Below are 13,316 nucleotides of genomic sequence, written 5' to 3' on the forward strand. Positions count from 1 at the left end.
ATTATTAATATGATTGGCATTGATTTTTCTAATTAAAATTATGATACTAGTTAAAGATCATCTGATTACAAAAATTATCATCATTCTGTTGATCTAATTTTAAAAGAACTTAGGTCTTCTCTGTTTTAATAATTCTTCATGAGAAGTTCAACAGCAGTAAAACGGATTGTTTCTCATCATTAATGAAGCAGATATGAATGTTATATACTTATCAACCTGTACATTTTTTATTATGATTATCTTTAATTAGCTGATATACTAGCATTTTTTAAAACAATAAATCTCTCACAACAGTAAAAAGCCTTTCTGAATTTTCACTAACCTAGCGGACACAATGCACTCCGGATGTGACTATGTACTTGGATGAGAATCTGCTACACCTGTGGCTGACATGTGGTGTGTCTGCTACACCTGTATACCTGTACACCAACTTTGTAACATAATTTTTTAATGATGTGTACATGGTTGATGTTGTTGTTGTTGGGTTTAATGCCATTTTTCAGCATACGAGAGGCTATACATGGCGGCCAGTATTAATGGTGGAGGAAGAACCCGAGAAAACCCCCAAAAGAACCACCGATCCATGAGAAGCTACTGGCAAGCTTTCTCACATACCACCATGGGCTAAATCCGAGACTTGAACCCACGCAGACAGAGGCAAGATGGCAGTGGTCAGTAAGGGAGAGCACTTTAGACCACTCTGCCACTCGGGGCCCCTGTACATGTTTGAGATTGTATAGTGGTTGATGCTTACAGGTAGGGTGATAGGTACCTATGAACCCAGGTTCAAATCTCCATAGAGTAAAAATAAAAATTCTCTAACCTGTATGATAATATTATTTATCTGAATTTACAAATTCTGATAATTTTATGATGTGTTCTACGATATGATCTAGGAAAAGCACTTTCTGCTCTGTTTGGTGTACACACACACACACACACCAGAATATTGTCTTGATAACACATGGTACTAATTGTATGGAAAAATGGGAACTACTCTGGAAATAGGAGATGATAAAATAGAGTATACTGTGTATGGGTTTGGCTGGCCAGGATTGGTTGATAATAAAAGTTATATTTTAGGAAATAGTCCTGTTGGAGAGCTTATCCTAGTTGTAACTGAAAAAAAGAGACATTGTTTTATTGATGGAATTTCAGTCCTTTAAAAGTCTTGATTTTGGAACACTCCAAAAGCTCATATCCTTTCCTCTACACAGAAGTTGTCATCCATTTTCATCTAAACTGATAAATATAGGCTTGATCATGATCCCTTTCCAATATCAATAGTATTAGGGTTTGAAGGCACATAAGCACAATATCAATAGTATGGATGTATTAGGGTTTAAATGCACATAAGCACAGTATCAATAGTATGCATGTGTTAGAGTTTAAAGGCACATAAGCACAATCTCAATAGTCTGTATGTATTAGGGTTTAAAGGCACATAATCACAGTATCAATAGTATGTATGTATTAGGGTTTAAAGGCACATAATCACAGTATCAATAGTATGTATGTATTAGGGTTTAAAGGCACATAAGCACAGTATCAATAGTCTGTATGTATTAGGGTTTAAAGGCACATAAGCACAGTATCAATAGTTTGTATGTATTAGGGTTTAAAGGCACATAAGCACAGTATCAATAGTCTGTACGTATTAGGGTTTAAAGGCACATAATCACAGTATCAATAGTCTGTACGTATTAGGGTTTAACGGCACATAATCACAGTATCAATAGTCTGTACATATTAGGGTTTAAAGGCACATAATCACAGTATCAATAGTCTGTATGTATTAGGGTTTAAAGGCACATAATCACAGTATCAATAGTCTGTATGTATTAGGGTTTAAAGGCACATAAGCACAGTATCAATAGTCTGTATGTATTAGGGTTTAAAGGCACATAAGCACAGTATCAATAGTCTGTATGTATTAGGGTTTAAAGGCACATAAGCACAGTATCAATAGTCTGTATGTATTAGGGTTTAAAGGCACATAATCACAGTATCAATAGTCTGTATGTATTAGGGTTTAAAGGCACATAATCACAGTATCAATAGTCTGTATGTATTAGGGTTTAAAGGCACATAATCACAGTATCAATAGTCTGTATGTATTAGGGTTTAAAGGCACATAATCTCAGTATCAATAGTCTGTATGTATTAGGGTTTAAAGGCACATAAGCACAGTATCAATAGTCTGTATGTATTAGGGTTTAAAGGCACATAATCACAGTATCAATAGTCTGTATGTATTAGGGTTTAAAGGCACATAATCACAGTATCAATAGTCTGTATGTATTAGGGTTTAAAGGCACATAATCTCAGTATCAATAGTCTGTATGTATTAGGGTTTAAAGGCACATAAGCACAGTATCAATAGTCTGTATGTATTAGGGTTTAAAGGCACATAATCACAGTATCAATAGTATGTATGTATTAGGGTTTAAAGGCACATAAGCACAGTATCAATAGTCTGTATGTATTAGGGTTTAAAGGCACATAAGCACAGTATCAATAGTCTGTATGTATTAGGGTTTAAAGGCACATAATCACAGTATCAATAGTATGTATGTATTAGGGTTTATAGGCACATAATCACAGTATCAATAGTATGTATATATTAGGGTTTAAAGGCACATAATCTCAGTATCAATAGTCTGTATGTATTAGGGTTTAAAGGCACATAATCACAGTATCAATAGTCTGTATGTATTAGGGTTAAAGGCACATAAGCACAGTATCAATAGTATGCATGTGTTAGAGTTTAAAGGCACATAAGCACAATCTCAATAGTCTGTATGTATTAGGGTTTAAAGGCACATAATCACAGTATCAATAGTATGTATGTATTAGGGTTTAAAGGCACATAAGCACAATATCAGATATGTAGTACTGATTAAAAACTTATAGAAATGAAATTCTCATGAAGTACTTCTCCCCCCCTCCCCATGGATAGATAAACATTAAATACCACATAATAAAAGATATAAAGGTGGCATTTCATCATACATTTTTTAAACTTAATTTACATAATACAAAACTGCTATCTGGTAGTGTGGAACTCAATACTCTTGCCAATAATGTATTCCATTGTCAATTGGAAGGGTATTCACTCAGGTCAAGGTTCAGTAATCAGGAGTCACACATAATTAAGGTATCAGTGTCCTGTACACATTGGCAAAATACCACCTCCTCTCTTCAACTTGTTCTGCATGAGGGATGCAACTCTTCAGTGGTGGGTATAATGCTACAGATACTGCCCAATAATCAACCCATAGGCTGACACTGGCTATGGCCTTAGACCCCCCCCCCCATTTTGTACATATTTAGTAAGCCCTCTTTTACACCCTCCATTCCATATGGAAGTAACAGCTGAGCGACCTTCCCTTCTATTAAGCCTTAGGCGCCTCCTAACCATAATCCAGCCTTGGTTACATAGCTTGTTTGCAGAGTTTTCATTCCACATTTTTTGCCAAGTATGTAGAACATATTAATTTATATAATATTAAAAGTCAGTTGATGGAATCTTCCATTCATAAATGGGATAATCCTGGGAAGCTCTGGCTGCTTTATCTACCCTTTCATGAACTCCAATACCAATGTGCCTAGGCAGCCAGTAGTGCATTACATAATACTTTTTTTTTTCTAAATTGTATGAGCAAATCATGTTTTTCTATGACTATGGATATTAATGGCTTTTCAAAATTTAATGATTTGCAAGGCTCTCAGTGTAGAAGGGGAATCCAAAGCAATGATGAAAGTTGTTTTTGCACAGGTTTCACTGTATTCCCAAGATTTAAGACAGACTTTATTTGGTTACTGGCTGGAGATGGTGCCATGGGGTCTTGCCATGGCAGCTCACTTTAAAATAAGAGATATGTGCTCAAAAGCAAAAATTAAATTTCCTTTAAGGCTTGTCTACTAAAGTCCTTACAGACAAAAATTAAATTTCCATTAAGGCTTGTCTACTAAAGTCCTTACAGACAAAAATTAAATTTCCATTAAGTCTTGTCTACTAAAGTCCTTATAGACAAAAATGAAATTTCCATTAAGGCTTGTCTACTAAAGTCCTTACAGACAAAAATATTTAGGACATGTTGTTCCATATACAGTAATTTTTAACAATAGGCAGATTTAAAACCCAATTATCAAAGTGAGAGAGACAAACAACTAGAAATATTATCCATGTATGATCCCTGTCTTTTTTCATCACCCATTATAAATATCTCAGTTTTAAATATGGATGAAACAGGATCATCACCCATTAAAAATATCTCAGTTTAAATATGGATGAAACAGGACCATCACCCATTAAAAATATCTCAGTTTTAAATATGGATGAAACAAGACCTTCATTGCTTAAGTAATTGGCAACATTGTTGATTTAGTCTAACTAAACCTTGTCATTGTGTAGTCCCACAAGTTGGCCTGCATTATGTAATTACTCTCACCTGGTAACACCTGGTAGCCCTTTTATTTGTTATACGTAAAGAGATGCTAAATGACAATGACTGATATGGTAGCATTATTTATTTTTATATTTATCTGTAGATGAACAAACTGTTGCAAAGAAAGTACATCTATTACTGGCAAAAATTATTAAACTGCTTTCAGTGGTAATTATACATTTGGAAATTTACACAGATAACAGTTCAAACAGTGTTGATGTAAGAAGAAGTGAAAATTATCTCATATACTGACTTTGTACTTATACAGAGATAAAGCTTACGATAAACAAATATTTAACTGCACATGGCCTAAAACTCAAAGCTGGATGTAAAAGTGCTTTGAAGGGATGTGTTAAACTGGATAAAAGAACATACATGAAGTTGGTGCATAGAGGATCAAAAGTGCTCTTATAGTTTACTTTGATACCTATGAAATCTGTTTTAATGTATGTCAGTCATTTCAAGTTAATGATGATTGATTGTTACTGATTACAAAATGCCTCTTTAAGAGCTCTACCTCTGTGACTATTAAATCACACAACAATGAATGTCCTCACTTGGTGGTTATTATATTATATAGGGAAAATTCACTAAAGGGACACCTTTTCATAAAAATATCTATCATCGTATTCACTCGCTTATAAGACGAGTCCAACTGCATACTGTACAGACCCATAACTGATGTTGCATAATGCGCCGGCAGTTCTGGGTCTGTGCAATTTGTTAGGAGTAATCAGTAGAACAAACGGCATAGACCGTGATGTGCAGGTGCATTATGCTAAGGCAGATCAGGATCTTTGTTGCTTGCAGTTTGACTTGATTTATAAGCTAGTAAAACGGAATTTGCATACATTAGGGATGAAACAGTATACCGGTGTTTCCGATGGTACAGTCCGCTGTACTTCTTCACTGTACCGGTACTTGGGTAGTTCTGCCATATAATCTTGTTACGACTTAAATGATGCGAACTTCGAGTTTTAATTAATCGTGACAAAATAGTTCAACAAATTAACTTTCTTTTTATTGAACAGTTGTATCTGTCACAAATTAATGGCAAATATTACAAATATAATTTTAGTACATAACCATTTAATCTTACATGGCTGCTCAGGCGTGCAATACAGGTGTTCAAGTCTAATTCCGTATCGCACACCTAAATTTTCTGTATTGCACACCCAGCCTGGAACTACTTTTACAACTTGAAATATATAATAATGGTTTACTTATAACATATGCGGAATAATTTATTGCAATGCATTTAAATTACTATTTTAAAAAGCCTACAAACGTTTGTAATTTTATGAAATGTAGTCATATTTGGTAGAAATTGCCGCTTTTGCAACTGGGATAATGGGTGAATACTGTAAATAGAGACGGGCAGATCATGTGCATTTCACAGTATCGAGGCATAGAAATTATAGATGAAGTGGACAAAAATATCTTGGACATTATGTTTCACAATGTTTTCTCAGAGATGGTGCGCAGAGTAAGATCAGACACCAGAGAGAGAGAGAGAGAGAGAGAGAGAGAGCATGTACTTTGCTGTTGAAATCTTGTACTGAAATTTTAAAAAATCTAGACAGAGTAAGAAAGACTCAGGGTGTCGTGTCAAGATTCAAGGCATGGCTAGAGATGACCCACGTTTGAAACAATCTTTACATTATGTTTAATTCACAAGAGATATTCCGCAATATTAATCACCTACAAGAAACTCATCTAAAATACATTACAACTTCTAAGTTTCACAGATATGGTCTACTGAATATTATTTTTCATGGATCGGGATTAAGTGGAGAGTCTTAAAATTTGTCTGTTAAATTACAGCGAAATTAAATTTGTTTATTAAATCGGAGGAAATAACTGACAAACATTTACAACATAAAGGGGACGCATCACAAAGAGCAGCATTTATTTTTAATTTGACGCAAATTTAGACGAATTACATCTGTTACAATATTATTGTTGAAACTTTTTCCATATTAGGACATACGCTGTGAATAGAATGTTTGTTTACATTTAAATTCTTGCTACTGTTCAAACAGAAAATAATGAAAAAAGAAGAAAAAAAAACAATATTGTTTACAATTTTCTTGTTCAAAATATCCTGATGATTCTAAAAAATCAAGTTCGCGAGTTAGAAACGGACTGACTCTTCATTTTGTTAAAATATATGTTCCATTAAAGAAGTAACAACAAATCCACTTGTTTATGACTGCAGTTTAAATCAACTCGTATAACAGACTACATTCCAAAAGTAAATCACCCTCTCAGCAATGCAGACATATTGATTGCACAACTGCACAGTGTCTGTCTAGGACTAGCCCCAGTTTCGTGTGTCATATCTGGATTTTTCAGAGGTTGTACATTTTATGTTTTAATTATTTACTAGCGTATGTGATTGTGTTAAGTAAATGTATTCTTTTTTAAGGTTTCGATTTATCCTAAGATATTCACAAGCGCACTTGTTTCCTGCCTTGATGTCTCTTATTTTTCAAAATATCGAGTAATAGTGTTACATCTCGTTGATCGTTCACAGAAACATACCCATATTTCATGATGTGCATGGGTACTTTAACATTGGGTCTTATACTTGATGGGTAGTATTTATAGGCTGCATATTCTATATGCTGGTACAAATATTCAGAGGTCTTGTCAGGCTGCTGTGGGTTTAGCGCCGTTTTTCAGCACACCATACATGGCGACCAATATAGCTGGTGGAGGGAGAACCTGGGGAAACACTGGTAAGAACCCTCGAAACTCTCACGGACAGAGATGAGATGGCAGTGATCGCTTATGGGAGAGCACTTTAGACCAATCGGCCACCCAGGGCCCCTGATCTTGTCAGGCAATGTCTCCTTTAAAGACAGTTTACTATTGTCGTGGGAGCCGGCATCTGGGCGACATAACTGGCAACTAGGTAACACAGCTGGCAACATGGCCTCATAGATGGCAAAGAGTATCATTGTTGACAACTGGCCGACATATCTGGCAACTAAACAACACAGCTGGCAACATGACAATAATTTTGAACGATAAACGTAGTTATATGAACCAGCCGCACATTGTTATTAAAAGAATGTTTATATTATGGTGAATACAGAACTACAAGTCTTGTACTTGAAAACGTCACTATCATTTAGCATGTGAATTATATATATATATATATATATATATATATATATATATATATATATATATATATATATATATGCGCTGCATTTTCTTCGATATTGTTTCTATTTGATTGTTGCATTAGTATTTGTCGTTGGAGTTGATAGAGACTCTCATACTTCGTTATGATCAGAAAATGCTTGAATTACTTTTTGTTTTAATTTAAAAAAAAGTAAATGCATTGTTACAGGTTGAGTCTAATTGATAATGCATTTATACTGGGCCGAGAATCAAAGCGAAAGCCAGATGGTGGGATCATATTCAATGCATTTATACTGGACCGAGATCTAAAGCGTAAGCCAGATGGTGGGATCATAGTCAATGCATTTATACTGGGCCGAGAGCTAAAACGTAAGCCAGATGGTGGGATCATAGTCAATGCATTTATACTGGGCCGAGATCTAAAGCGCTAGCCAGATGGTGGGATCATAGTCAATGCATTTATACTGGGCCGAGATCTAAAGCGTAAGCCAGATGGTGGGATCATGGAACATCCTTTCTATTCAAGTTCTGGCATCAGTGTGCAGCTATATGAATAACGAGCCCATTGGGAATGACTAACAATGTAATAGAACTATGGTTGCTTCAACAATCCTGGTCATGACACTATATATTTTGGACACGTGACTTCCATTGAGCACAGCAGAAAGTATGCATTGTAAATAATTATAACTGCTACGAGTACATAACTTACATTATTGTAATTACAAATAGGTAAAAACTATTTTTAAAACTGCCACTTGAACAAACAACTTTTTTTTTTAATTTCCAAAATTTCAACAACTGCATACAAGAAAATGACAGAGATATAAAGAATTTAAGCATTTTATGATTTGTGGGAGCAATTGCCATGCTAATAAGAGAGTCATGCGTGTCTATATTCTCTAAAAACAATAACAAAGCTACTACATGTATTGCGCTCCCACCTTGAACAAAAGTCCATAGAAGGGTCTGTCACTCTGTTGGAAAAAAGAATCAGGAATCAACGATAAGACCGTTTCTTATTTTAACTTCTGAATGTTGAAGCCATCTCTGATATTCTTGAGCGATAACAAGATTTCCAAACTGTCTAGCGGCCATATATTGGTCAGCACTATTTTCATGTAGAACCAACCAGAAATCAATGGAAAGCTTTTGATATAATCCGTATGATGACCTCAGCTCACATATACTCGAGAATAAGTCACAGTTGGTGTTACATGTATGCTTTAGAAACCAAACAAATATGTAAGATTTCACAATGTTTGCTCTCACCTGAAATGTTTCTTTAAAATTTCATTTAAAATCAGCAAATGTATACTTAAGAATACGTAAAAGTTGTTGTTGCACATTATTGCCGTGGAAATATATCACAATGCATGGAAAGCAACTCGTGACCTCTACATTTAGTAGAATATTTATTGGGTTTTGTAACATTTGAACGAATGAGATCGTTTGTTTTAGAAAGAAATTACATTAATGATGAAGTTCTAAGTTGTGGCTGTTGTGGACAAATAAATGGTTTAGATGGACGCCATTTCATACAGTACAATTCAGGCTGGACGCCATTTTATACACAATTCAGGCTGGACGCCATTTCATACAGTACAATTCAGGCTGGACGCCATTTCATACAGTACATTTAAGTCTGGACGACATTTTATACACAATTCAGACTGGATGCCATTGCATACAAGGAAATACAAGGATAAAGGAGCACTGTACTTGACTGTACTTGACTGTACTTTTCATACCGTTTGCACATCTTTGAAAATACTTGCAATGGTAAATGGTAATCTGAAACTTTCATCAGGTTAATCACGTGATCTGGTTAGCTAAGTCGGAAGGGTATCAGAAAGTCTGATGTAAGTAACAAGATCGATTATTTTTCTCATTCATTGCCTAAATATGCAGGGTTGTTAAACCTTTTTTGCAGACACTTAAACCACATTTTCCCGTCTATTGTCATTTAACAGTTTAAAAAAATGTAGATACACGGTTTGTTTTGTGACACAGCAGCATTTTATTTCTGCATGATAAATGCAATATGTGTAACATTACTGAGCCTCTCGTCATAAAACTCGACTAGACAGTTCATGAAATGTTGGAAGAAGTTACTTGAAATTTACAAATGTAGCACTTTGATTTGTGAAAATATTTTCAATTAAGATTTAGACTAGGTAAAGGTTTATGATCAATGGGTTAAGTATCAGAAATAAATAGTCGACACACATCAATTTATTCGAGCAGTCAGGCAAAGAGCTATATCGAAGAATTTTTTCTCATCGAAGTGTATCTTATTCTTTTCGCAACTCACTTTTCATTTTATTTTCTTAAGAAACATGTTGACAGTGCTTTTTATCTGGTTGCTAAGAAATCAAATATTGCCATGAAGGTAACATTTTTGGTCAAAATATTTCCCCCCCCCCCCCGTTATCTATATTTGATTTAATTATATCTGATTTACTCTATGTTTATTTCAGTTTAATCGTTTATCAGTTTAAAAAAATATTTTTCATTACGTGATATTGTAATGTAAATTTATTCACTGGAGATGATACTTTGTTTTAGAAAATAGCTTGACCTTGACTGTTAGTTTATAAACACCAGGTGTTGATGTAAATTCTGACCTTGTTTCAGAATTTGTAGTAACCTTCGTAAGAAGTTCTGTTTTATTTTAAAATGATTGGTTGTTTCCAAGGTCATGATGGGACCTTGTCTTTAAGATGTAAACAATTTGTTAATATTTTTTATTTCTCAGAGTAAAAATGATTGGTTTTCGTCAGGGTCACACTGGGTAAACGTGATCTGTACCAAGTACCCTTGTTTACGTTTTAGAAAGACCATATAACCCATGTTTTGAAAATTATTGTCAGTAGAAGCTGGGCTGTTAAAGTGTTAGTTGTATATTGTGCTGTTTGGAGTTATTTCAGATTACTCGGTTTGGAGTTATTTCAAATTACTTGGATTCAAGAGGATTAATTCTGTTATGTTTCTGGAAAATACGTTGTGCTCATGTAATATTGTGGAACAAGGACAGTTTTTTTTATAAACATTTATTCAGCTATCAGAAACCGGAGTAATAATTCTTGTTTCTACAAGGAACTGTAGACTTCAACACTACAGATTGCAGCATGCGTCATCGTCTTCCATCTTGGATTCTTCGTCTGGATTTGAACGTGAAATCAGTAAAACATTTTGTTATTAGGACTACTAAACTTTTATTCTCGGATTATTTTTGGATTATTTTTGGATTTGATTCTATAAAACCGTAAGTTCATATTTTTTTTAATTTTTACAGAATTTTTCCGGGGAAATAAATTATTGTATTTTTCAAAGCTTGTTGTTTTCTCTCTTTCTTGTGTTACTGTTTATTTGAGCCTAAACGAAGTGACATAAGACCACCCTCCGAAATTATAACCTACATTATAGTTAAGCATAGGAGACATTGGGAGTATTTTTTTTTTTTTTGGCTTGTTGAAAAATTCAAATTATGTTATATTCCATGCAGTTTTTCCAATTTCATAGACTTGATCGAATTTTGCTGACTTTAGAAGACTTTGGAAAATCCAAGCCGAATTTATTGTCTTTGTTATGAAAGATTCTTTACAGCAAGGTGGATAGTAATGCTACAGAATTTCCTTTCTTTATGCTGTTGTACAAGTGGATTATAATCAAATCTCACCTGTCCTCAAGTAGGATGGTAGAGATCTGATTTTAATCGGATTCTATTGTTGTACAGATAGTTCTTGCAGATTTCAAAGGAATCTACTTAACACTCGTCCTTGTCAGCAGGAACGTTAACAAAAAAGGCAATGTAGACAGCCTTGAAGTGATTGAAAGGTGTTTTACAAATAAGCTCGAGGAATATATTTAAAATGGTTTAATTGGCTTTACAAAACATGCATGCTGGTTTATGCAGAAGATGGTTCACAGTGGTTGGCAGCAAATATCTGACACATTTTAAAAACAAAGAACTAACGATATATTAATCAGAACTAATGATTTTAGGTTGTGTGTGTGTGTGTGTGTGTTTTCCTATGGCACTGGTTTAAAATAAGGGTAGGTAGGTAGTTTTTTCTTCTTCTTACATTACATCTATTATAATGATTAGTATATATAATGTACTAAGCACATTTAGTACTTAGCTAAACCAAATCAGTTATATGCACATATTTATTTCGGGGATTTTTAAAACACACACACACACACACACACACACACACACACACACATATATATATATATATATATATATATATATATATATATATATATATATATATATATATATATATATATATATATATATATATATAATGATTAGTATGATTATTATATATAATATACTAATGTACTCCAAGTACTGGGCTAAACCAGCTCAATAAAGGTGCTCAAATCAATTTCGGGATTATTACTTTTAGAATTTTTGCCTCGGGGTGGGCAAAGTGCTAGAGTCGGTAATGAACAACAGGAACGGTATATATATCTAAAATAATATGTTTATGTAATGGTTTTAGTTGTGTATACATGTAAATATTGACTAGTATTCACATCTAAAATGACATAATTATGTTATGGTTTTAGTTTTGTATACATGTTAATATTGACTAGTATTCACATCTAAAATGACATGATTATGTTATGGTTTTAGTTTTGTATACATGTAAATATTGACTTGTATTCACATCTAAAATGACATGATTATGTTATGGTTTTAATTATGGATTAGTATAAATAATTACTCACATACAAATATAAATAATAACCCATGTATATGTCATCGTTTTAGGTCGCATGTATATAAATAATGACTTATATGCACATCCAAGTAATTACTTAACCATTGGTATGTATCTAAAACAATAATTTACTAATAGGATATGATAGAAACCTATTGCACATTACTGCAAGTCATAATTAACCATGGAGAAAAGTTGGCTTTGTAAAAAATCACTGACGATTCATGGACACCGGACGTGGGTCAGCAATAGAACATTTCTCAGTTTTCGATTATATAGATTTATGACCGCTCTGCTTACTTTAAGCAATTTCCTTCTCTGAATTAGCTATCCCGTAAACAAAAACGTTCAGTCAGCATTCTCCGTTGAGTCATGACAATGTTATATTTTTAATTTTAAGAAAATTTAATCTAAACTTGTTATAACTCCACTACAAGCTAATATTTAGCATGTAATTTTGATCCTCCTTTTTGAAATGTAAACCATGATTTGACTCTTGCATAAATTTATAGTTGCAAAGGTAGATAATAATTAGAAAGAGCTAAACCAAATAAAACATTCAAAAATAAATTTTTTATCTCACACATTAACATTTATGGGCATCTCCATTAAAAAAAATAAAGATCAGGTTTATTGGACTATAGTGGTTATTTAATGCTGGTACGGTGATATTTCCGATCTTGACTACTTAACAAAATTCAAATCAAAATTTAAAATCACCATAACCTTACACTAGAATGTTATGAAGGTGCAACTCTTGTTCCAAAGAAACAGCGATAACATTTGTTGACCACTCATATCTCCAACACAAATGCTCTATAGGTCGAATGGACCACACCGTAATCTAATGAGTAGAATGGGAACACTTTCAAAATCAAACACCATAAATAACGGCACAAAAGGACCATGACACACAACTTCCACAGAAGATTACACTACTATGCACGCTGACAGAGAATGTTTAGTGTATCAG

The 13,316-nt window shown here is 33.8% G+C and overlaps 1 protein-coding gene across 1 annotated transcript in view; it reads right to left on the reverse strand.

Moving 5' to 3' along the window:
* The window catches only part of LOC149779962 (uncharacterized), a 170,316-nt gene that overhangs the window by 117,472 nt on the left and 39,528 nt on the right, over positions 1–13,316 (reverse strand). The gene's annotated exons all lie outside the window — the stretch shown is intronic.

This window comes from Sinohyriopsis cumingii, chromosome 16 (genome assembly GCF_028554795.1).
Source record: "Sinohyriopsis cumingii isolate HCF-2022 chromosome 16, ASM2855479v2, whole genome shotgun sequence".
Taxonomy (NCBI): Eukaryota; Metazoa; Mollusca; class Bivalvia; order Unionida; family Unionidae; genus Sinohyriopsis; species Sinohyriopsis cumingii.